Source organism: Panthera leo, chromosome E2 (assembly GCF_018350215.1).
Source record: "Panthera leo isolate Ple1 chromosome E2, P.leo_Ple1_pat1.1, whole genome shotgun sequence".
NCBI lineage: Eukaryota > Metazoa > Chordata > Mammalia > Carnivora > Felidae > Panthera > Panthera leo.
Genome location: NC_056693.1, coordinates 56095460 through 56122699, shown reverse-complemented (window position 1 = coordinate 56122699; position 27240 = coordinate 56095460). Strand labels below are relative to the sequence as shown.

General features: G+C 42.3%; 1 protein-coding gene across 7 annotated transcripts in view; it reads right to left on the bottom strand.

The window, feature by feature from the left end:
* CDH13 (cadherin 13) overlaps positions 1-27240 on the bottom strand; it is a 1030961-nt gene that overhangs the window by 552563 nt on the left and 451158 nt on the right. The window lies entirely within an intron of this gene.

Sequence of the window (27240 nt, the reverse complement as noted above, 5' to 3'; positions counted from 1 at the left end):
TAGCTATTAAAAAGCAATAAAAATGACTCCGATTAATCTAAAAAGTCAATTTCCGTGACTATGTATGGAATCGGGATCGGATAATAAGAAACCTGATTGAGAGGAGCATTTTCAAGGAGCCACAGTAGCCTGACGTCATTGGAGTCTTGCATCCACTGCCCTTGATTTGGACAGATGATAAGACAAAGAAAAGGAAAATGCCATCTTATTAACTGAGACACCCTTGTTTGAATTTTAGAAAAACTGTTCCTTTGAAGAGCACTGTGGGGATAAAAAGCAGGCTTCAATTTCGTCTGTAGTATCAGAATTAGAGGTTCTGTTGCCTTCCAGATTAGACAGACGTGCCTATCTATTTGATGGCAAGCTTCTGAATTAGTATAAATGTATTATGGCCAGGAAAACATCAGTGCTGAATGAATAAGGAATAAAGTAGCATAGAATTTATGGAAGGAGGTAACAAAAATGAACGCTGTCAAATCCTGGTTTCTTGTCACCAAGACACCAAAGTCAAGTCCTGGAAGCAGGTGATTAAACCTTGATCTAGACCTATTAAGAGCTTGTTAGCTGCCTGTGGAGCCTTTTATCTGAAGTCTTTGAAAACATCAGCCTTTGTGCAACAACCACAACAAGATCAATTTTCTTCAGCTTATGAGTGCACCCTTTCTCAGCTTGGACACACAGGCAAACACTTTCCTAAAGGAAATGCCTTGTACCTTCTGAGGACATGTCACTTTTGTAGATCAGTGTGTATTTTAGAGTGCCATGTATGAGGCACAATGATAGGATTAGACCTTTGAAAGGAAGATGCTTTCAGGACCTCAGTTAGGGATAGATGTATGTTGGAACTATGGAATGAATCATCATCGGATAGAATCTGTTACTCCTCATGCTTTTAAAGAATCAGTGACCCTTAACAAAGAAAGACAAAAAGGTGTTGACATGTCTAAGTGAGCCGATATATTATGACTGTGTATTGATTCAACTCAAGGAGCTTGGTCATTGTTTAATTTATAACAACACTACATTCAAGGCACAAACAAAACCACTTTCTTCCTACTGAAGGACTTTTGCTACTGCAGTTCCTTTCATCTAGAATGTTTTTCTCCCCTGGATAGTTCCCACCCAGACTTCAGACTCATATCAGGTGCTCTTCTTTGCACCTGTAGCCCCGGATCTCAACCTTGGCTGCACCTTGACTCATCTGGGAAGCTTTAAGCCATATTGATGCCTGAGTCCTCCCCAGAGATTTGCATGTCATTGGTTTTGCAGTGTATCTGGGATATGTCTTCGACATTGAGACTTTTTAAAGCTCAGACAATCCTGAAGTGCGGTCAAGATTTGACAACTTCTGTTCATAGCATCTGTGCTTACCTCGGATAGCCTTAACATTCCCCCTTGGCTTGATTAAACTTTAGACAGGTTTCTTCCTAACCATAGGTCCCTCACCCCCTTTTCTTAAAGAATTTACCTTAGAAAACTTGCAGCTGTAATTCTTTCTCTGCCCTTTCAAGTGTAAATCGTCTCCCAGTTTCTGCCAGTTTCACCACCCAGAGATGTCCTTCTCGAGGACCCGCAAACCATTCCTCTGATGGGTACTCACTGAAGGAGATAGTACCCCTGTCTCTCGGGGCCCAAGCACATTGGTCATGCTACCCCTTAATGTCCTTTGGTATTTTTCCACTAGCTCACCCTGGGGCTTCAAACGCCTCCTGCCTTTTGTTTAAGCAGGGTTAACTTTAAGACTCCAGTGCCGTAGTCTTACATAAAGCTTTCCTTGTCTGTTTAACTGTGTTGCCATGTTACTGGCACCTAGATTGGGCCAGGCTGCTTGCTTTCATAGTATCTGGTTGGATTTCACTCTTGCCCGCTCCTTTGTGTTTCTTTTTCATCTTGGTGGGGTTTTTTTGTTTTTTTGTTTTTCCCTTTCTCTCCTCAGCATCTCGCCCAGGATAGCACAGATAATGGGCTCCCAATACATTTCCTTTTACGTTTTTAAATGAAACTAAAGACTGGGGTTGCTTAATGTGCACATGTCACTCATTTGACTTCATTGGTGTGCAAGTATTTAGGGGAACAAGGAGAGGAAAGAGGGGCTTGAGGGAGAAGCGCTTGGAGAAAGAACAGAAGACCATGAGAGGAAGACCCTTTGTTTTCCCCATTGTCTTTTGCCCCTTTCAAGTTAGACCTTGGATTTCATTGCTCCAGAGACACAGAAGACATTAATTCTTTGCTTTTGAACTTCTAAAGGCCCAGGTCTGGGCAATTTAAGTGCCATGTAAGGGACTTTCAAGGGTAATTTTGACACCATGCAATTTTTGCTTTAGAAGGCTGACTTTAGAACATGACCCTTCTGCCTCCACCCCGACCTGCACTTGAGACATGACGCCCCTTATATAATCTGTAGCCTTCAAACATTCCTCAGGGAGGGATTACTTGCCTTTGACAACTTATTTGGTTGCTTTCAAAGCTTGCTCCTTGAAATTAATATTCTTTAACAGTAAATGAAATAAATTTGACGGTTTCCACAGAAGTGGTTTTTACCCCTTAATGTAACTTTTAATAGTGTCTGAATATCTCATTTTCCAAATGAGAATTAAATAATGGAATAATTAGCTTAGGTTTATTTTTCACAGGAGTTTCTTTCCCTAAACTATAAAATTTTAATTGGTAAACTTTATATCTGTACATGTAGTTCAAGATTCCACGAACGACTTTGAATATGAGAGCACTTCAAGATTTTTTTTTTTTCTCTAAAAAATCTATCAGAATAACATGGTTTAACATTTACTTGCAGGTGTTACAAAAAAAAAAAAAAGTAGAACACACCTGGGGCCAAAAATCTTCATATTTTAAAGGCAAAGGATATACCATTTAATGTCAGCTCCTGGATGGCAGAATCTGTGTATAATTTATTACTTTGTCCCCAGCACCTATGTGATAGCTGCTTAGCAAATGTTTTATTAGTCAGCTTATGCTAAATTGTGCCAGGGCAACACATGATGTCATCATTTTAGTGAATCACATTGGCTCAGATCTACTTCTATCTCATGTTACAGGTATATTGCGGGTCAGTTACAACCTGGCTCTGGGTTTTCTTCATTTTAGGGTCCAGGCTAAAGAAGCATCTCCTCTTCAGGATATTCTGGTCTCAAGGCCAAGGGAAAAGATGGCCGAACCATAGCATGGCCTTTCAAGCTCCCACTTTTAAGTGGCACATGTGACTTCCACTCATACTTCATTTCCTGAAGCAAGTCACGTGTTCAAGCCTGATCTCACCAGGGCAGGGCTTCCCAGAAGGGGCCAGACACAGAGGAGAAGCAAATATTTTTGAGTGATCAAACAATTCTGCACAATACTAGTTCAGTGAACAAATTCCTTTTACTCGGTGAAACTTCATTTCCTCTGCCTTCCCTGTTGCAAATCAGAAGTCCTAGATCAAAGTGATGGCAAGCTTGGTTCCTTCTGAGACTCTGAGGGAGTTTCTGCTCCATGCCTCCCCACTAAACTCTTGTGGTTTCCTGGCAATCACTGGTGCTCCTTGGCTTGTAGACGCACCATCCCAACCTCTGCCTCCACATTCATATGTCATTCTTCTTGTGTGTATATGTCCAAATTTCTCCTTTTTATAAGAAAATTGGTTATATTGGCTAGGGGCCCACCCCATTCCAGTATGGCCCCTTCCTAATTAATTACATCTGCGGTGACCTTCACATTTTCAAGTGCTAGGGATTAGGGCTCCAACGTGTATGGATTTTGGGGAACAGTTCAACCAACCAAACATGTATCATGTTTGTCCAAAACAGTCCAGTTTTGTCTGTGGTAGTGGTGACGCTGTTACTAGAGATCCCTCATTCATTCTCAAAAGTGTCTGAGAATGGACCATCAATTAAAAGCCACGTTTAAAATAATACATGATCATTATGGAGAATTTGATTTAATACAAAATGTTCGAAGATTTAAAAGGAATCTCCTTTAAATACCAGCCTATTTGAAATCCTACTAGTAACATTTTGCTGTATAGACATAATTTTTAAATAAAACTGGAACAATAGTATAATACTGTTTTGTAACCTGTATTTTCCCCAAATAGTATTTTTGTGCATTTTCCTTAAAAAGGGAAAGTTCTTTAAGAACACGAATCTTAATGACTGCATAATTGTCCATCGTATCTACTCCATTTATGACTTATTTAATGACTTCCTTATGTAGGCCATTAGGTGGTTTCCAAGAGAACACTATTTCACAAAGTCATTTTTGGCATATAAAATATCAAATAGTAATTTTAGAAAGATGTGGTAAGAATTTCCTGCAGTTATGAGTATATTCCTCATAACAGTTTAATCATAAATGATATTCCTCATGCACATTTACAAAGAGACTAAACCTCTTTTTTTTTTTTTTTTTGGCTAGTTTTATTTAGAAAGGATAGGGTTCCCAAATGTCAATGGCTATGTCAATGAACCACAAATCTTTTTCTGTTTGCTTGTTTTGCAAAAAGCTTCTTACTGAGCTACTTACGGAACTACTAAGTAGTTTGAGCTTTTATTTTTCCAAGGCTATTCTGAAAAAAAGCGTCTGCTTCCTTGCAACTTATCAACTCCTCTTAGAAAATACTCCTTGGAATTTCTTGTCCAAATTCCACTTTATTTTACATGTGCTACGTAAAAAAAAAAAAAAAATCAGTTTCTACATTTAGGCAATGATGGCCATAACCCTATAACTGCACGTTACATGGGTGTGTGCACTGCAGGAGGGACCAGTGACCGAGCGACTCAGAGGAGAACGATGGCAAGGAAGTCAAATTCCAACAACTTGAATTCATTATTTGGGGGAGGGTACACTCTGGAAAACTTTGTCGAAGCAGTTGGCTCGTGGATCACACCTTTGTCATGAAGCACGTTGTATCACTGTTATTCAATTATTTGTCCATATCCTGACAGGACTATTAATTTCCTATAGGGCTTTATAAGCCTATTAAGCTTTGGGACTTTCTTCTGTGGGAAGCAGAGATCCACTTGAATGATTTGAAGAAGGGAGTGAAAGAACAAGATCTATGGTGTGGAAAGCTCCATCTGGCTTCTGGGTGGAGAATGGGTTAGAGGAGAACAAAAGCTGGATGATAAGAAGCTCCAGTGGGCACAAGTGGGTCTTCAGTGAAGCCTAGTACAGAAGAGGGACACAGACAGTCCAGGTAGAGAGAGTACGTTGAATGTGTGGCAGCATCCCAGGTGGAGAGTACATACGGAATTGTAGTATCATACCCAGGAAAGATGGGGTGGGGAGACTAGAAATCAAGGTGGCAGGAAGGTAGGGTGCCCAGGTGAGACTGAGAGCCTGCTAGGCCACTGAAGAGTTTAAACTTTACCCATACTCAGTGTCAGACCGCTGAGGATGGTAAGCAGGAGATTGGTATCTGACATGAGTTTTAGTAAAATTATTCTGGAGGGAATTTTGACATTAGTTGGATCAGGACAGAGAAGTACAGGAGGCAGAAGGTTTCTCCTATTGTGTCCTGGAGGGGAGATAATGGAGCACAGTGAAGACAGAGAATATGAACTGATGCAGAGGAATTTTTAGATGAAACTAGCAAGCCTTAGATTATAGTTGAATGGGGGTAAGGGAGAGAAAAGTTTCCACGGTGATTCTGAGATTTGTTTTTTAAATTTTGGTGTAAGTTTATTTATTATTTTTGAGAGAGAGACAAAGAGAGTGAAGGGAGGAGGAGCAGGCAGAGAGAGAGAGAGAGAGAGAGAGAGAGAGGGAGAGAGAGAGAGAGAATCCCAGGCAGGCTCTGCATTGTCAGCATGGAGTCTGATGTGGGGCTTGAACTCACAAACCATGAGATCACGACCTGAGCAAAAACCAAAAGATGCTTAACTGACTGAGCCACCCAGGTGCCCTTTTTTTATTTTCTTGATTCGGGATTTTTTTGTATATTATATATGTTGCAAAAGTAGCAGTTTTAAGACTAGGGGAAATAAATAATGAACTCTTTTGTAGATATGGTAAGTTTAAGAGATCTGGAGACATGAATCAAGGAGTTGGAAATTCAAGTCTGGAGATCAGTAGAACTCAGGTGAGTAAAGCTATTGACGTACCAGTTGTCAAGGTCCTAGGCTAAGTTGAAGTCATGAAAATGGGTAAGGGTGACCACAGAGAGGGTAGAATGTGAAGAAGAAGGGAGCCACACCTGGAGTCCTAGGGAACATCAACATTGACAGAATCGTTGTTAAATGCAATATTGGCTACATCATTGTAGGGGCCCAGTAGAAAATGAAAATGCAGGGCCCCTTGTTCAAAAATTATTAAGAATTTCAAGATGACGAGAGTAGAGTATCAGACCCAGCATGGTTCAATGTGGTCTTCAACACTATTCCTTTACACATAGATCAGTCTAGCTTCCCCCCTTTGCTTGTCTGTAGACTCTCACTCCAACAGTGAGAAACCTGACTCCCACTATCCTCTACTGAAATACTTTAATTGTTCAATTCCAGTACACATATGTTATAGTTTCAGAATTGTTAACCTGTACCCTCACAGGGAAGAACTTTACCAACTACAGTTCAATGCTATATATAGTTCCATTTCTTTTCAGTCTGAGGGATTTCACTCATTTCCAAACTATTTAAGTCATCAGTTTTTCCTCTACTCCTTTCTGTTAGATTCTTTTGCCACATTATGTATCCTACCCTTGGATCCTGTGTCAAGTTTTATGGTTACCACACTATCTTGATTACTCACACTACCTAATTCAAGCTTTATACTGTCTTGAAATTGGGTAATGTGAATCCTCCAACTTTGTTCTTCTGCTTAAACATTGTGTTGGCTATTCTAAATCTTTTATCTTTCCATATAAATTTTAGAATCGGTATGTTGATATCTACAAGCTATCTTGTTAGGATTTTGGTAAGGATTGCATTAAGTCTATAAATCAAGTGGGAAGAACTGACCTCTTAACAACGTTGAGTCTTACAAATCATGAACATGGGACATCTTTTCATTTCTTTAGATATTCTTTGATTTCTTTCATCAGCAATTTGTAGCTTTCAGCATACATATTGTTAGATTTATACTAAGTACTATACCTAATCATATAGGCCATCAGTTGACTTTTGTACATTGATCTCATACCTCATGGCCTTGCTATACTCAATTAGCTATTTTGTAGACTCTTTGGGGATTTTCACATAGGTAATCATGTCATTGGCAAATAAGGACAGTTTTATTTCTTCTTTTCCAATATGTATACTTTTTCTTTCCATTGTATTATCTAGAATTTATAGCACAATGTTTGGTAGGAGTGGCGAGAGGTAACACCCTTGCCTTTTACCTGATATTAACGGGAAAGCATGCAGTCTATCATCTGTAGGTTTGACGTTACCTATAGGTTTTTTGTAGACGTTCTTTATCAAGTTGAGAGAGCTATCCTCTTCCTAGTTTGCTGATTATGAATTGGCATTGAATTCTGTCATATTTATTCTAGATTAATTGACATAATTATAGAATCTTTCCCTTCATCCTATTGATATAATAGATTGCACTGATTTTCAAATGTCGAACCAGCTTTACATACTTGAAATAAATTCCACTGGGACATGAATATAATTCTACGTATACATTGTTGGATTTGATTTGCTAATATTTGGGGAAATTTTGCATCAATGTTCACAGAGATATTGGTTTGTATTTTCCTTTCTTCTAATGCCCTTATCAGGTTTGACTATTGGGGTGGTGGGTGCTGGTATCATAGAATGAGTTAGTAAGTGTTTTCTCTGCTTCTATACTCTGGAAGAGATTGTGAGTTATTAGCATTACTTCTCCTTTAAACGTTTGGCAGAATTCACCAGTGAAACCATCTGGGCCTAATGCTTAGTAGAATTTATCAGTAAACCACCTGAACTTGATGCTTCCTTTTTTGGCAGGTTATCAAATATTGATTTAATGTATTTAGTAAGTCTAGGGCTATTCAGGTTATCTACTTCTCCTTATAGAAGTTTAAACAATTTATGTCTTTCAGAGAATTGGTTTTTCATCTAAGGTAGCAAGTTTGGAGGCCACAATACTAACAGTATTCCACTGTTATCTTTTTAATGTCCGTGTGATCAGTAGTGATGATCTTTCTTTGATTTATGATATTGGTAATTTATATCTTTAGAGGCTTAACAATTGTATTCATTGTTTAAAAGAAGCATCTTTTAGTTTTGTTGATTTTTCTATTGTTTTCCTATTTATAGTTAAGTTTATTTTAGCTTTGATTTCATTTTTATTTCTTTTCTCCTGCTTGCTTAAGCGATTTACAATTTTAGATGATCACTCTAGCTGCTGTATGGAGACTGGACCTGAAAAGAGCAAGAATAGTGGACATGAGGAGATCAATTAGGAGGCTGTACACAAAGTCTAGGTAAGAGATACTGGAGGCTTGAATCAGAGTGAGAGAAGCAGAGATCAGCTCAAAAGCAGCTGTTATTCAATTTTAATCTACAGAGGCAAAACTGACCTCATGGGTGTGTATGTGGAGGGGGTATGAGAGAGAGAAATAGATACAGAAAGAGGAGGGAGATGTCTGTGAAATATGAAGATATCATTTCAAGTCACTACTTGAGAGTGGAGTGGAGTGCTGGTAAATGTTTAACTGTCAACTCTCAAAAAAGAGAAAGAAAGGAAGAAAGCAAAAGAAAGAAAAGAAAAGAAAAGAAAAGAAAAGAAAAGAAAAAAGAAAAGGAGGGAAGGAAGGAAGGAAGGAAGGAAGGAAGGGGGAAGAGGGGGAGAGAGAGGGAGAGAGAGAAGGAAGGAAGGAGGGAGGGAAGAAAGGAGGGATGGAGGGAGGGAGGGAAGAAAGGAAGGAAGGAGGGAGGGAGGGAGGGAGGGAAGGAGGAAACAACGAACGAACCTGATTTCTAGTGTTTGCCAATTCCTATGGTGTAAACACTCCCTTCATGGATGACTTCAAGCCACTAAAGTGACATCACTGAATACAGAGTTGGGGATAGATGCACACCAACTGGTGCAAGCTGGTATGAGCTGACACCAACATACCTCTGCTTCACATCCTTTGTTACCTCTAGGATTTTGCGAGGAACTTTGGAGAAACTAATACTGATGATAGGGTTTTTAGACCTCAGTTACATTTTCTTTCTTTATTATTCCTACTGTTCTGAACGTTTGGTAGTACACACACACAAAACTACTATAAAAATTTTAACAGACAAAGAATAGCTATGGGGCAATTCCTACTTCATATGTGCCCAGCACATGATAGGTTCCATTAACAATTGGTGAAATTCAATTGAATTCTACTATATTCTTTCTGGCTTCACCCATATGAAACTATAATTGTCTCATGGTGGTGATCCTATCTATTCTGGACCCAATGAATAAGTAACAGTAACCACTTGAGTTAAATTTAGCACTTCCCCATGAAGTGTCATTGCTATCTCTTTCTCATTAAGAACTCCCTTGTAGTTCCCAGTCCAATGAGTATAAAAACATGTTTTCTTCCTGCTTTGTTTCATAGAATAATTGTAGAGCATGGAGACGATCTCACCACCTTGGTTTCCACCTCTGAGGTCATTAACATGACATATTATGAAGCTACAGGAAATTAGTTGCTGAATATTTCAATATGGAGAGGAAATAGTATAGTTCCATTGTTACCATAGAACCATGAATTCTTGGAGTAACCTGTCACCATAGTAACCAGATAAGGACATATTCTTTAAATGTTTAACTATGATTCTATACTTCACACACATTCAAGTACAGTTGATTCTTGTTATTTATAATTGAATTGAATTAATTTTTTGATATATTTGGGGTCCACTTTCCAACAGCAGATTTCAATTATCTTAATTTAAGATTGTGAGTGTAATAAGATTTTTCACACCATTCTTATGAGAATAGGAATAGAACTACTTTTTGTACTAAAAAGAGCTTAAAGTGGTCTTTAAAAATGAGTAAATAATTTTTAAATGAGCCAAATAGTGTCTTTGAGGATAATGTTAGGGGTATAAGGGTAAATCCATCTCTGGGTCTTCAAAAGAGACATTCACACCTGCCCATGGTAAGTCCTAAGTACAAAGATATTAACTGCATAAGGTATTTATAATAACAATATACAACAATAGCTAATATGGGTTGAGAGTTTTCTACGTGCCAGAATACTCTCAAGGATTGTCTTATTTAACCCTCAGGAAAATCCTATGAGGCAGGTATTATTATCACCTTCACTGTGCATATATGGAAACTGAGTCATAGAGATGTCACGTATCCCGACCAAAGTCATCTGGCTGGTGGGTGGCAGGGTGGGATATGAAGCCATGCGGTCCAACTCATTGGCCCATGATTTCACCCACTGCCCTGACTCTTCTGGTAAGTTCTGCCCACCAATCACGAAGGGCTCAGATTCCACAGGCTGCTGTCCATATTCTCCCACCCCTGTGCCTGTCATCATCTCTCTGGTCCCCGAAAAAATTATGCCTCCACGAGTAACCAGGCTCCTGGTCTCTCTAATTCCACTGAATCCATAGTTACAGCTTATGTCGCGTGCGGGTGTTGTGCCTGGAGCGAGAGTACACAGGTGAGTAAGGAGAGGTCTTTGCTCTCTGCGACCACAGAGACCAGTGCGAGGGAGATACCATGTGAGCAAGCAGAAGCCCTCCAGAAGAGCAATTTCTTTGGGGAAAAAGATGAATGAATGAAGTGCAAAGCATAAGGCAAAAAGGACCCTGAATGGTGTATTGATTCCCATTGGCTGAACTGTCTTGACATGGCCCTTAGTGTCTGCTGGACAATTAAACCTGCGTGAGAGCCATGACCGCATTGTTGTTGCTGAGAATGACAATGTCATCTGTCATGTGCCAGGGATGCTGTCAGTATCAGGACTTTGTTCAAAACCTCCCATCTTCAAAATTGCATACCCGCCCCCAGTGATTTTCCCCTTTTCATTAAGCTTGGCAGAGTCATAGCCCTTGGTTTTCAAACAATAAATATCAAACCAAACACGGTTGCTGCCCGGGAACGGCGATTGGCGGCTGCCGGGGAAGTCGGCGTCACCCCTGCTCTGAGTTTGTCAGGGGAACAAGACGGCATCGCAGCGCGTGGCACCGGGACAAACAGCTCATCACCGTAATTAAAGCAGAGTTGGATGTCCTACTGTTTTGTGCTTCATCTCCCTTCATGTGGACAAATACACTGGAGGAGCAGCATATGGATGGAGACCAAAAATTGAATACGATGTCCCCATGCTTACATCAGCAAGGGCAAGGAGGAACACAGCCACAGCATCTCCTTCTGCAACTGGACCATCTGCACGGCAAGCTCACGATGCCAGAGCGGCCGGATCACGTTCCTGCCGCCGGTCTCTGGCCGCCTGCACGCTCCTCCGTCTACACTGACCATCCCGTAGCACAGGGCAGGCAGATTCTGGAGCTGCTCTTTGTCAGAAAGCAGGTCATTTCTACCAACGTTTTGCATAAGAGAACGCTGTTCTTGAAGCAGACACCTGGCTGGGTGGAAGCTGAGGCTCTCAGAAGCTAGAATCCCTAGCCCGGCTAATGAACTCATTCTGACAGCTGGGATCTGATGTGATTTTTCAGGGAAATTTAGCCCTGAGCAGAGGGGGAAAAAAAAAAATAGACAAATGGCTGGGTGAGTGTCTCTCTTTTTGCCTTCATTTTTTTTCCTTTGACAGGACCTGGGCACAGCATAAATGATACAACATCTGCAGGAAAGAGATTATTTATTCAGTCAAAAAAATTATGGTGCATCTATGATGTTCCAGGCCCCAAAAGTGCAATTGTGAACACACCAGATCTCATGGTGCTTATATTTGAACTTATTGCTGAAGATGTGCTCTCATATATTCAACTAGAACAGAGAAAATGGCAGATGGGTAGAGTGGATTGCCAGTTGTTTTTTTCAAAAAAAGGTTTTTTTTTTGTTTTGTTTTGTTTTTTAACATTCTGCCTGGACAGTGCTAAGTCATGTTAGCGTCTTTTATTAGTAATATTGATTAAATAGCACACTTACACGACAACTTTCATCCTTTGGAAGGGTCAACCACAGGAATGAAAGATAGCTTCAACATCTACATAAGTACAAGCCTATTTTGCTTCCTTCTGGAGAGAGCTTCACAAGCTCTCTTAACACCTTTGCAGGTGGATTTTGGCCAGGAAGGGAGAGAATGAAAGGAGGGGCACACTGACGGAGCATTTACTATGTGGCCAGAGATCAACGGAGTGGTCTCGTTTTGTCTTTCCTCAAACGTGGACGGAAGGTGTTACCAGCCTTGTCTCCCATCAGAAACAGAACTCATATGGTTCAAGTGGCCTGTCCAAAGGTCAAACAGCTGGTCACCGGTAGAACAGACACCAAATCCAAGTCTGTCTCATTTTTCCGAGTTTATATCACAGGATTAGGATATGCACGGAGACTAATTTCCCAGCCGACAGCGATTTGAAAGCAGCAAATTCCAAGGACTAGTTAATCTTATTAGAACAGGCAGAGAGTCAGGAAGGAGGAGTGGCGGATAAGAGCGTCTGGAGATGGGGAAAGAGATCAGGAAAGTATAAAAAGCACACATGCCTGAGTGGGTGACTAGGTCAATTAAGCGTCCGACTTCGGCTCAGGTCATGATATCACGGTTTGTGAGTTCAAGCTCTGCATTGGGATCTGTGCTGACAGCTCAGAGCCTGGAGCCTGCTTCAGATTCTGTGTCTCTCTCTCTCTCTCTGCCCCTCCCCTGCTCATGTTCCACCTCTCTCCCTCTCTCTCTCTCTCTCCCTCTTTCTCTCTCTCTCTCTCTCTCCCTCCCCCCCCCCTCAAAAATAAACATTAAAAAATAAAAAAATAAAAAGCACACATGAAAATACCCAGCAGAATGAAGCCACTTAACATAGGGAGCATATAATCTCTCCATGTGTCCCCGGTTTCGGAAGGTATAACACAATTCCATTTTATAGTTATAATAATAAAAGCCACCTTTCCATTAATAAATGGGCATGTTAACTTCAGTTTACTTTAAGAGCGGGAACTACTGTATAAAACATTACAGAGATACTGGCATCCAAGGGGATCACTTTTTCCAAAACAGTTTTGCTTCAGTCACCTGTACAATTTACTTACAAGGATCCATTCTTTCCACAAAACTAAAATCAGGAAGTGTCACCTCACAACACAAAATGTACTTTACATAACATGTTACAGAATACAAATTATATAATACATATATAGATATATGTTCATATATAACATTTAAATTTCTGAAACTTTCCCCATGTATCTTCTTTCTTCTACCAAAGTCATCATTTTATCCACTTAATAGTAACTGATATAGAAAAGGAAAAATTATTTTTCTTAATCCCAAACTTAAAGGCATTTGTTCTGCATATAAAAGAATATACAGGTGCCTACAGGCAAAGGTAAAGGTGAGTCCTTTAGTGCTAACCCAGTGTGGGGAGACCACTGGAATTGACCTTTTTTTGGCCACTCCTTCACTCATTCATTCATTCATTCATTCACTCATTTATTTATTCATTCAACACATGCTTATTGAAAGCCTAGTCTGTACAAGACATGCTAGATGTTGAGGCTAAAATGGGAACAACACAAGCAAACAACCAGGGCAGAAATTAAGCTCTCCAAATTAGCCTGTTTGGATTTTGTAAGTTTCTCTCTTCAAACAAAACAGGGGTTACCCAGGTGGGATCTTGCACTGATATATTCCCACTTCCTGGAGTTTTCACCCCTGTCTTTCCTGTTCAAAGGATGGATTGGTCCTGTGATGTGTTCTGACCCTGGGAGGGCACGTGGGGGCCATCAGCTGAACCCTTAGGGTTGGAACCACCCTCTAAGAATGCTGCTAAGACCAGCAAAAAGATATGGGACAAGGTCAGTCTCAGCTGAATGATCCTAGAGATCATGGACACCTGACATTAATCATGGTGTGCTTTGCTGAGACTCCTAAAGTCCTGGGAAGTTTCCAGACTGGGCTCAGGTTTTCCCCAGGACCATGAAGGTTCAGAAGACCCAGTGTAAGCAAAAGGGCAACAGAATGAGGGGTAGATTAGGACTTCTGCCGTCTTTTAACTTTGGACAAATAATTTTCCATCTTATCTCTAAAGTGAAGGCTTTGGGCCATCTCCAGAGTTCCTGCCAGCTCTAATGGTCTATGATCTCTCTGAATTGAGAGAGGGAGAAGATCGAAATATCAATAAACACAAACATAGCCAGAGAGCAGCAAGAGCCTCAAGGTGGATTTCTCTGACTTAGGAAGGACACTTAGGAAGGACTAGGGGACACTTCAAACACTCAGTGGTTCATCAGGGATGTCAAATGAAGGTGGATATGCGTACTGTCTGTTCAACAACTGTACATCAGTGGGTCAGAACGCTTTGTTGTTTACCATGTAGCAAATCTTCCTGTATCTGGGAAAAGTGTGCTGCTAAGGGTCTTTGGTAACACGGCCTGATATCATGAGGATCAGCACAGGTGGAGAACCAGTGACCTCCTCCAGTTCTCGACGGTGAAGGCAACAGGTTCTAATGTGATCCAAAAACATTCCACAGGCCCCTGCTATTGTTGATATTGATGGCCATCACTACCAAGTAGGACAGAAACTGGATATATTTTTCTTTAGGAACAACAGAAAAAGAAATATGCCTCTCACCCTACTCCCACAAGTCATTGTAGAGTCAGAATAATGGGTTTAAATTTCAGCTTCCATATAACCCACTTAGGCAACTGTCTGGCAGAATTTACTAAAACTGACCCAATAACCCCATGGTTAGATATATACCACCAGAAATGTGTACGTATGTTCACTTAAAGGCATGCATGAGGGTAGTATCACAGTACTATTTGTAATGGTCCCAAACTGGAAATGATCCAAATTCCTCTCAACAGTAGAAATGAGAGCGTGTGGTGTATTCAGAAAATGTGATACGATACATCTGTGATCTACAAATGTGCCTAACAATAAACATGGATCTCACCAGTGTAATGCTGAGCAAAAAATACAAAAAGCTAACACAAAATACATGCTGTATGATTCTGTTTATATTATGTACCAAATGGTGAAACTAGCTCATGGTGATAGAGGGGAGGGCTGGTTACACTGGGGGGATGTGGAGTTAGGGCTTGGAAGGTGACATGAAGGGGGCTCTGGGGGCTGATAATGTTCCATTTTGTGGTTGGAGTGCTGACGTCATGGGTGCATTCTGTCTGTAAAAGAATCATGGTACTGGAGACTCATGATCTTGTACTTTTGTGTCTATATATCATACTTCAATAAAGACTTTTAAAAATCCCAGCTTCAGCACTCTGAGGCATCAGAGAAGTCATTGAGTTTCCTCCTCTGTAAAGGCCATGGAAACACCTCCTTTGCATGGAATTAGTATCGAAGTACACAAAGCATGGAGCCCAGCAGTGCCCTTCGGATAGAGGGCACTTCTCAGTGGAGAATCTCAGAGAGAGGGCAGCACAAATGAGGCTATTTTTAATGATGGGAAAGAGAAGGAGAGTGAGAATGATGGGGGAACCACAGGTGGAACTGGAAGGCTTCCAGAGTATTCCATACATTCCCAAGCATGCATGGAACATATATATCCTATTAGCCGTATTTTTAATCCTCAGCAGGGCTGAGGATATATTGTCCCAGATGACAGCTGCACAGCATGATGAGAACAAAGATGTTCTAGACCTGGGGAGTGTGAGGATGGGTGGGGAAGAGAAGCTGGTGTTGTCAGATGGAAGCAGGGCTGCAGAGGAGACGGACAGAGAATGCACCAGAGGAGGGACACGGTGGGTTCAAGCCTATCTCAGGTAGGAGTGAGTCAGGGGGTTGTTTCCTGAGATAGGCTGTTACATCAGCTCTTGACTGTTGGCTTCAAGTTTCATATAAGGTAACCATTGATTTTATGCACATGCGTGCACACACACACACACACGTACACACACATATATACATACACACACTCTTGCATGCATACCTATCTAGGCAAAGATTTGTGAATGGTGGCAATCATAGCAATATGACTTACAACTAGGAGATGTTCAAGGGGAAACCACTAAATGCCATGCACTGGGGATGGTCTAAGAGGTTTTTAACCATTTTGTCTAATGGACTCCTTTTGTAAATCATGTGACATCTTTCCCCAGATAATATTTCAAGTGCAAAAACAGAAATCCTTTGGATTACCAAGGGAACTGATCTACCCACAGCCCCCCTCATGATCTGTGGACCCTGCATTAAGAACCTCGGGCATTTAACAACGGCTGAGCCAATGGCACACCACATCACACAACATTTCAAAATGCCATTGAAGGGTGCCTGGGTGGCTCATTTGGTTAAGTGTCCAATTTCGACTCCGGTCATGATCTCATGGTTTGTGGGTTTGAGCCCTGCATGGGGCTTTGTGCTGACAGTGCAGATCCTGTTTGGGTTTCTCTTTCTCTGTCCCTCTCCCACTTGTACTCTCTCTTTCTCTCTCAAAATAAATAAACTTAAAAAAAAAGAAGAAGAAACAAAATGCCATTGAAGAAGGACCTTTGAGGACATGAAAGATGTTTCTGAGATGTTGGTGAGTGGAAAGTCAGGGAGTACAGGATGGCCCTGTGTGGGTATTGCACGTTTAGGACAGAGCTTCTCGAATTGGGAGAACCAGCAGAACTGGGGTGTGCGTGCTAGAATGGTTAACTCCAAGGTTAACTCCCCACTCCGGACCCAGGGAAGCCACAGTCTGATGGGATGGGGCCTGGGCAGCTGTGCTTTCACAGATTTGTATGCACTTTAAAGACTGAGGGCCAGCAGTGATTATCTCAAACTATGGGGAAGGTGGTGGTGGGACTTGGGAGATGCTTATATTGTTACTGTTAAATATATGTTTTTTTCTTTAAAGTTTTTGATGAACATCTATTATTCTTATAATAAGAAAAAAATTATGAAAAAAACCCCAGATTTATTCCATGGCATGTTAGCAATGATTTCCAGATGCAAATAACAAAATAAAAGCACCACTTGTGAGGAATTTTAAGTTGTCAAATAAATGAACTAAAAATTGAGCAACATAGAGCCTGTGGATTGTGTATACTAATGCATAGCCAACATCAGCATTCAAAGAAGAAATTACTAAGAAGGAATGTATTTAGAATGAATTCGAGGCTAGAAGGCCAACAGTGAACACAGCTGTTGTGCATTTCTGAGCTGGCAGAAAAAAAAAAGAAAAAAAAAAAGATTTCAAATCCAGAACCAGGAATAACTAAACTGAAATCACAAGGCACAGATCAGGCAGGATTTGTATTCACACCTGGGGACACATAGGGAAGGAGCTTCTGAGAGTCTGGTGGCCCACAAGTCTTGCGGGTACAAAATGAACCTACTCTCTAGAAGCCCAGCTCCACATCTAGCATCTAGCCTGTCCGTCCACCTGTGTATAATGTGCGGGTAGATCTATCTCCTCTGGGAGAACTTACCCCTTGCTTCACGGAAGGAAAGCACAGCAGCCCTGGTAAAGAGTGAACTTGAGGGAGGAGGGATAAAACAGGCCGCTCAGTTTTATGAAAAGTCTACTGACCCACAGTTAAACCCTCCGTGCAGGTGACTTCTTCAGCATCCTATGGAGGCATGATGTTCCCAGCTAAGAGGGGTCTTCCTTTTCCTCTACCTCCTCCCCTCCCCACCCAACACTCACCAAGGCTGCCCAGCACTTGCCTCGGTATCTTCTCTCCAGTCTCCCTGCCACTTCCAGGCCCAGGTGCCATGCACCGCCCACCTGGGCTGCTGTTACAGCCGCCATCCGTGCGCACACACACACACACACACACACACACACACACACACACACACCTCGCTTCTGGTTTTCTCAGCTTCCAGGTGTGACCCACCACAAGCTGATTTATCTTCCTAAAAGGCCAATCTGGTCATGTCATTCCTCGATTTATAACTGATATCTGCAGAATAAGGCGTGAACTCACTGGAGTTGGAGTTGTGTTTACGGTTCTTCATTTTCCAGCCCCTAATTCTTCCTCTAAATGTATTTGTCAGGGGCCCTTGTTGACCCAGCCCCATTCAATGATTCTTGGCTCTCCATGTACTGGATGCTCTCTCTGGGTTCTAGATGTTGCACCTATGATCTTATCACTGCCTGGAGAACTCTTTCTGGCCCAACTTCGCCTTGCCTGCTGGTATGCGACACGAGGGGGGTTCTCTTGGGAGCTGCGTCCTCTGCCTTCTCAGGTTCTCCACTGCTCCCTGTCACTGTCTCATCTGCATGTTTACAGCTCTGTGTCTCCTCCAGTTGTGTGTTCCATGAGGGGGGAATCCATGGGCAGCAGCCAGCACAGTGCCTGGCACAGAGCAGTCACTCGATAAACATTTCTGAATGAATGGCTAAGTGAATGAATGAATGCACGAGCCTCAATTTTTCGGCCTAGGAGGAATATTTGCCTTCCCCAAAGACCTAAGCTGGGTCTGTTCTTCATCTCCTGATCCGAAACACCAGCATCTCCAATGAAACACCTACAGGCAGGACCATTTAAACTTGTACCAGAGGGCGTTTGTATCCAAGACCTTCCCCATTCCTGCTATTGGAGGCAGGACCAGCCCCACACTGAAGTCTCTCCCCATTGGGAGGACCCCATTGGGAAGCCAGGGCAAGCTCCAAGTTAGAAAAGGAAATAAAGGTGAGTTCTTCATCCATCCCCTCCCCCTTTTCAGAAAACCATGGATTGGCCTGTTTCTGTTGCCATCCAGCTCTGCCTCAAAACCTGGGGCTGCAAGTTTGACCACAAAAGGGCCAGTCCATTCCCCGCAGCGCCTTGGGCCCTGCTTCTTCGCCGCCCTTATCGACTGAGTCAGCCGTGGCCTCGTCGCTGAGAAAAACGAGCAGTGATATCTCTTAATTACACCAAAGTTAGCCTTTTCTGCTTTCATTTTTGTTCCTCGTGGTTCCTTTGAACAGGGTTGTCAGCAACATACCAACAACAACAAAAAGAGCGTGCTCTGAAGCCAGACGGTGGCTTTCCTTGCCGGGTGAAGAAAGCAGTTTTCTGCTTGTCAACACGTGGTCTTGTTAAACCAAGACATGACCTCCGGCCTTGACTCAGTGCACAAACATGCACATCAAATAACTGTGAGGTTAACCTCATTTCTCCGCACTTCACAGAGGATGTTATCTCTCCCTTCCTCATTTTCCAGGTAGAACTGGGACAACTGTCACAGAATTTGTCAGCCTCAGGGAACTGACTTGACTTTTTTGTGCACAGGAGGAGAAGTGGGGCAAAGCTGAAAGGGTGCTGGTTCAAGGTCTGCTTCTCCTTTCCACCAGTGATGTGGTGTTAGACAAGGTTCTTAATGGGTTGCAAGGGGCAGAATTATCCAGAATGACCCCTCATGCTCACCCTGGCCAAGAAACAGGTGACTTCAGGGCGAAATGGGTAGATGGGGAAGCCACCTCTCCAAGCTGGAGGTTCCACTCAAGTACAGATCCCCATTGGGCCAGGGCATTCACTGGCCCATCCAGTGTCACATTCCATAGGTCCCAAGGTTAGCGGTAAGCTGGAGCTAGCTCCTACTTCTTGGTTGTTAAGTATTTAAGAAGCTTGAACATTGGTAGCTTGAAATTGGTCACTGTGGGAAGACTTACGCCAAAGAAAGTGGCAAACATTACTAATTAGGGCTTTCCTCACACCCGAGAGCTGGTTAACCAGCATATCACCGTCCAAGGCGTCTGGCTTTGAGCATCTGGAATCTTAGATAACCTCTATAAATCTGGGTACCTGTGCTCAGGCACCCCAAGAATTTGACTGTCTGTCCACTGACAAGGTTATAGTCAAGGTAGCTTAAGAAGGGAGAGTGATGTCAGCAGAGGGCCTCATCTGGCAAACCTGGACAATGTTCAGCTCTGCCCAGGCCTTGGCATAGCTCTCTGTAGGATGACAGGGAAAGGGGAGCAGTGATTCTCACCTTTGGCTGACCCCTGGCTTCTACGTGTTCTCTTTCTCCAATAAAGCCTATTCCTTAGCCCACACCATGTGCTGCTTTGAAATCTTTCCAGACCCCCCAGTGCATGGCAGGTGGTAACGCAGAAGGAACCCAGCTTGCACAACACCTCAGTTTGTACCACAAGGAAACCGTCTTGCATGATACACTAGCCTCGATTCCTCAGTACAATAGGGATAGAACGCTGGTCTCTGAGAGTATGTGCGAGAGTCAGATGGCAATTCACATGAGCATGTTATGCAAACAGCAGAGACCTATGGGGACTCAACATCCACACATTATGGTACAGAGATCACTGATGGGCACTTAAGACTCCTAGATTCTGATATTCGTGCTACAGCTCTTTAAATGAGTCACCTTGGGCAAGTTGTCTCCTTTCTCTGATGTCAGTTTCCCCATCTGAGAAATGGGTGTAGTACTTTGTGGGGTTGTTGTAAGAACAAGGGGGGGGCACCCAGGTTTGGCTTAGATGCTGACATTCATTAGATGTTGAAGATTCTAGTTGGATTTGAAAATCCTCAACTCTCCTGCCTCCAGGGTGCTAATTCAAGCTGAAATGCCAGATCCTTTAATGTTCACGAATAATTAAATATAAATTCAGTCTGAGGCCAAATGTACATAACAATAAAGCCTTGGGAATCTTTCACATTGAGAACTGAAGGGGTGATAAACCCAGGACTAAAAATATTGCTTCCTCCATAGGCTCGGATGCCTTTATTTGCTGGATGTATATCACGGAGGGCATTTTTGCATATATATGTATTTGGCAAACAACCAAAACAACTCAATTATGTTTTATCATTAATTAAACTTTGCAGAAAGAGGGCAACACTTGTTAATGGCGAATATATATTTTTACTAGACTTAGTTGAAATAAATTAAAATTAACTCTGCTCAGTTGTGAATAAAGTTAGTTTTGAGGTTCTTTATTTAAGTGGGTTTAAAATACCATACGTCTGAGCAAATATGGAAATACAAGCACTTTCTTTCTTCTCTCTCTCTCCTTCTCTCTTTCCCCTCCCCACCCCCCCCCCACACACACAATCCATCAACATCCAATCTATCACAATCTGCCAAAGATACAGATTTGACCTGACATAATGGTTGACTACCAACCAATTTATCTGGTATCCTCACTGCCATTGTGGAAAATTAAAATTTGTTAGAAATATCCAGACTGATCATATAACGGTCTATTAATTCCATTCTAACAACAAACCGGGCTGTGATCACTTTAATCAGGAACCAGTGAATGCCTTATCCAACCAGGCATAGACCTAACTAGAATTCAAGTCAAAGAATATTTGAGTCCTACTTTGTGTTAGGCAGTGGATTGTATCGCTACACTTGATGAATTATAGTTAACAGAAAGATAAGAAAAATACAAAAGAAACTATATTGCTTTCTCGAATGTGTTCTATGTGAGCAAGGAGGTATAAACAATGTGTAAAGGAGGTCAAACAAAAAAACCCAAGGAAGAGACTGCATCAGAAACAGGCGTTAGCCCAGCAGTGATCAATAGAAATATAATGTGAGCCACACAAATAATTTTAAACTGTCTGGTAGCCACATAAAAAAAAAGTAAAAAGAAACAAATGAGATTAATTTTAAGCATACCAAGATATCCAAAATTTTTTGATTTCAACATGACAAGAATATAAGGATTATTAATGAGATATTTTTCATGCTTTGTGTGTGGGGGTAATATGCTTGTGAAAACCTGTTTATATTACACTTACATATCAATTTAGATATTATATCTTCATGAAAAGTATTTGACCTGTACTTAGACTAAAATTTACAGTTGAAAAGGGAGATTTCTCATGCCAATACTGAATCAAATAGTTTTAAATTTTGAGTTAAAATTCATTAAAATTAGATAAAACTTAAAACTCCAGTTCCTCAGTTGCATTGGCCACATGTCAAGTGTTCAATAGCCACATGTGATTGGTCAGAGGCTACCATACTGGACAGTGTGGACAGAATTTTCTGCAAGGATGTAAATGTTCCACTGGACAGCGAAGCCTTGAATGTAAATGCATCAGCCCCCGGAGAGTGTGGATGAAGGGGCTGTGTCCCAGGAAGAGGAAAGAGTTCTAACTCATGGAAATAGTAAAGGCATATGTATGAGTGGTGTTGCTGCATGTAGAAATAAATTATGCTATTCATCTCTGTAAGAAGTTTTGAATATTGAGTTTCTGGACATCTTGGGTCTTTTATATTCAAATTTCTCTTTTTTTCATGTTTATTTATTTTTGAGAGAGAGAGAGAGAGAGAGAGAGAGAGAGAGAGAGAGAGAGTGTGTGTGTAGGAGCAGGGGAGGGACAGAGAGAAGGAGACATAGAATCTGAAGCAGGCTCCAGGCTCTGAGCTGTCAGCACAGAGCCTGATGTGGGGCATGAACCTGGGAAACGGGAGATCATGACCTGAGCCAAAGTCGGAGGTTTGACTGACTGAGACACCCAGGCGCCCCCAAATTTCTCTCCTATACACTAGCCAGTGGTAAATTTTAGTTATTGAGTAAAACTCCTGGTTCTTTTTAAGAGGAGAAATTAGGGGCGCCTGGGTGGCTCAGTGAGTTAAGTGTCAGACTCTTAATTTCGGCTCAGGTCATGATCTCACAGTGCGTGAATTCGAGCCCTGCGTAGGGATCTGCGCTGACGGCATGGAGCCTGCTTGGGATTCTCTCTCTCCTTCTCTCTCTCTGTGCCTCTGACACCCCCATCACTCTCTCAAAATAAATAAATAAATGTATAAAAAATTTTTAAAAAGAGAAATTAAGCTGCTGTAAATTTCTGAGAGGAGGCATGTAGTCAGACTTGAATAAAAACTGTGAAATCGTGGATTTGAAAAGGGGTGGAGGGCTGATGGTGACGACACAGAACGAGTCAGGCAGTAGGACGGGGCTAAGTCTATGTTTTTAGTAGGAGGGTGAGACTGAGCAGTGCTGGGGATCTAGGACCAGATTTGTGGCCCACACAGCTTGGCACCCATGTGTTCTCAAAGTGATGCAAATGGCTATTACGTGGAGTAAAACAAATTCAGTCCTGAGCCACTGGTTCCTTGGCACCTGTTTGCAAAGCTGGGCATAAATGGGAGGTACAGACTACGTGCATGTGGGGAGATCCCTACTAGACAGTATGCCCAGAACTCTGAGCAATATTTAGGAACTGCCATAAATTACCCTTGTGGATGATGTGCATTCATGACACAATCAAAGCAGAGTCCTGGTTGAGTGGTTTTCGTGATTTGCTCTAATGATCTATGTTGATTCCCTTTACGAAAAGCACACGGTCCAATTACATATTTCTCCCGTCCTGGGTTAAAGATGTCCTTCTAAAGGCCCGTTCTACCAATTTATAGGGGATATAAAAAAAGGATTTTCAGTAAAATGTACTTTCATTGGTTTTGATGAAAAGGGTTTGTGATGAAACTAGAATCTCTAATAAGCATTTCATAAATGACTTGTCTTTCAAACTTAATATAAAACAGAATAAAATACGTCTCCCAAAGACCTCCTTGCTGCCCCACAGATTTAAAGTCCCCTGCTCTCAATCAATCAGGCCCAGGAACTCAAAAATCTCTAAAGAGGCAATCAAATATTTATCAGTGAAAGTTGGTAAAACTAAGAAATTATTTATGGCTCAAATTTTGAAATAGTCACACTTTGAAGGGGGAGGGAAAAAGCACCTGGTGGCAGCTACGCATTTCTCTTTAGGGCACACACTCCCGGATCTAGAGCTCAAAAACGGGAAGGAAGTCACAGGTTTGAGGGAGTATATTCGCAACTGGGTATTTAAGCCATTTTTCAGAAACACTGAGGGAGATGATGTTAAAGCTGTTTCCAAATTCCAATAAGTTAGCCACTTACCGACTAATTAATTATTTGGCAGATAAATAATGCATCAACCAAAACTTTGTCTAGCCCCCAGGGCTACCTGCAAAGCCTTTCTGTCAATACACAATTCTGCGTGGCACAGCCTCAACTGAGAAAAATCTCCCCCAGAGAGTGGATTCACGGCAGCAACTTGCTTTTGATGTCTTTACCCTGAAGTGTGTGAGTCTCCTTTCTTTAAAAGGCATTTATGATAAAATACGACAAAAAAAAAAAAAAAAGAAGAAAGAAAAGAAATAGGTACTTAGTCTCCATCCATCCTCTTGAAGTGAAAGACAAAAAATTATTTTTGAGTCAACACACCAATTCTTCTGTTTTATGATAATGTTGTATTTAGTTAAGCTTAATTTTCCTCCAACATTGTATTAGGAAATTTCCAAACAGAAGAAACGCTGAAAGAAATTTTCAGTGATCGACCTTATGCCCACCACCCAATTCTACCATTAACATTTTACTAAATTTGTTTTATCATATATCTATCCAATTACCCAGCCCTCTATCCATCCTACTTTTTTTCTTTGGTGCGCTTCAAATTCAAATAATTAAATTTAATTTTAATGTTGTTTTAAAGAGAGTAACTGTCAGCAAAGATATTTCATCCCATGTAAGAGAATTCTCAGATTGCACTTAGCGGGTTAAGAGCACAGACTGAAACCTCAAAGAGTTGGCTTGGAATTTGTTTCTGCTACTAACTGACTGTGTGACTTGGGACAGGTGACCGTCTCCCTCTGACTCTGCTTACTCTCACCCTGCACACTGGAGGATGACCCTCATGGGGTTGCTTGTATGAGAATTTAAGGTAATGGGTGAAAGGTGCTTATACTTCACAGCATTGGACAAATAATGTGTTTGTGATGATTTTTTTCTACTCCTCTATAATCCTGTGAGATTAAGGATCCTGTCTATTGCCTTTTGTCCTTAAATCCCCAGCCCCTAGCATGGTGCTTTGCAAATGCAGATGCAGAATGTGTGCTTAGTGATGCGGATTGGGTTGAATTTCAGAGATCTGCCCACCTGACACGCAGCGAGTACGTATTCATGGAGAGAAGCAAGCACAGTCCTCTCCAAAGGCATGAGACAAAAAAAAGTTCAGAAAATGAGGTGGGAGCAGAAGATGAGCCAGGGAAAATGTGGCCTGCAAACAAACGTATTTGTATTAAGTTTGGTGATGGAATGGAGTCCATCCGTGCCCTGTCCCCTTCCTTGGACCTCACCTTTTCAAGGCACACCAGCAGGCTTGCAACTGTCTCCCCCAGGCCTCAGAAAGCTGTCATGCTGGCACCCAGAACACAGGGAAGGCTGGATGTGCTGGAGAGTTTGTGCCTTTGTGAAAGATCCTCAACCAAAGGCAGATGGGGGTGGTCTGTAAATACCCCAGCTTTCTCCCCCATGGAATGTGCTTTCCACCATTCCCTAGCACGTCCCCTGGGGATTACATTGCAGTCACCTGCAGTGGTAGTTGCCTTGATAAAGAGACCTTTCCGTTGGCTGTTTTCCTTCCCTGGATCACTTCCATTCCCCCCACTCCCCTCCCTTACCAGTATTCTCTTCACCTCCTACATAAACTGGTTGCATTTGAATTCTTGTCTCAGGGTCAGCTTCTGGGGGAAACCGAAGTGAGGCCAGCGTCCTTATGCGTTCATAACCACAGTCTCTTCTTCATATGGCATTCTATACTCAAGTCTGATGTGCGATATTTATGCGGTTAGACTTGCCTGACTCAGAGAGTTTGAGTGGGCAAGGAGGACGTGTCTCCCTTCTCCCCACCTCCCCGGAACTCTCTGAAGATACCTATACACTGTCTCAGAGCTCAGCAGAGCATCCCTTGTTAGCTCCTGGTGTGGGGCTGATGACGGTGAGGCATAAGACATGAAGAAAAGGATAAGGTGAATGGATACAACCAAGCATGCACAGAGGGGAAAAAGTTCCTTTAAGGGTATAAAGAGCATGGAGAAACCAGTAATGTCCATCCAAGTATTCCCAACCAGGTGGTGCTGATATTGTTGGTCCATCGCTACTCTGGAAGGAGGCCTGGTGTAGCTCAGGGGTTCTCAACCCTGGCTGCACCTCAGAATCGCCTGGGATTTAAAAGAAAACTGCTGATGCATGGTCCCCACTTCCTGACCAATTGAATGGATCTTGGGAGGCGGAGCCTGGCGAGTGTCTCTTAACTTCTCTAGGCAACTCTGATGCACAGTGAGGGCTGAGACCACCAGACTTACGTAAACGTCTAAAGAGCAAGGATGCAACTGGTGTCTCTGAAATGGTTTGGGGGCAGAGTCTTGCAGCCTTGAGGAATCTGGTCCTTGGTGAGTGCCACTCTTGGCTTCAGGGACACTGACACAAGGGCCATCGCGGTGGTTAGGGCTGTCCACAGGGCAGGGCTCCTAAACCCCACCACCGCCCACTTGGAACAGCTCTGCTCCCCTTTGTCTCATGTCCCGGACCCTTGGCAAGGTTTTGCTTAAAGAAAGGCATCTTTGGCACAGCGGTAGCTTCAAATCTCAAATATGGTGATTACCAGGACACTGGATTATTGATGCCTCTAATTTCCAACAGAAATAGATTTCTAATGGTCCAAATTACCTTCACTTCTGGTCCAGGCCACCATATAACACCCCCTTTGGCAGATCTTTCTGTGCCCACTGCTCGTAACCACTCTGCTCCCACAAATCATTCCCTATGAGGCAGCCAGAGGGCCTTTCAGGGTGCGCACACACACGCACACGCACACACATACCCCAGGGAGAACCTCCAGTGGTCTCTTGCTGTGTATACAATGAAATTCCCACTTGCCATGGTGTCTGAAGCCACTGTGACAGTCCAGATTCTCTGACTTTAGCTCTTACCACTCTCTTCCCCACTCACACTGCAGCCATCCAGATGTTTTGCTCCTCAAATACGCCTCGTTCCTTCCCACCTCTAGACCTTTGCATGTGCAGTGCCCTCCGCTAAGAGCGCAGCTTCCCCAGATCTTGCTGCGGCTATCCTTTTCTCACCCCTCCAGTCTCCATTCAAACACCATGGTCTCAGACCAGCCTTCCCGGCCATGTACATGAACACTGCTGTTCCTCTACTCCCTGGCCTTGCCATTTACTCTCTTCCCGAAGAGCTGTTTCCGCTCCTCACAGAATTTATTATCCTCTGCAATTTTCTTGTTTGTTTATTTCCTCATTGAAATATAGCCTCCCCACTATAATAAAGCTCTATCACACTAGGGGCTTCTCTGCTGTTCACGCCAATATTCACCCAGTCCCAATCTTGAAGTCTGGCATATAACAAGTGCTCCTTATTTATGTAATGAATGAGTAAATAGTTCAATAGCATCCAGCCATTAAGGTCATTCACT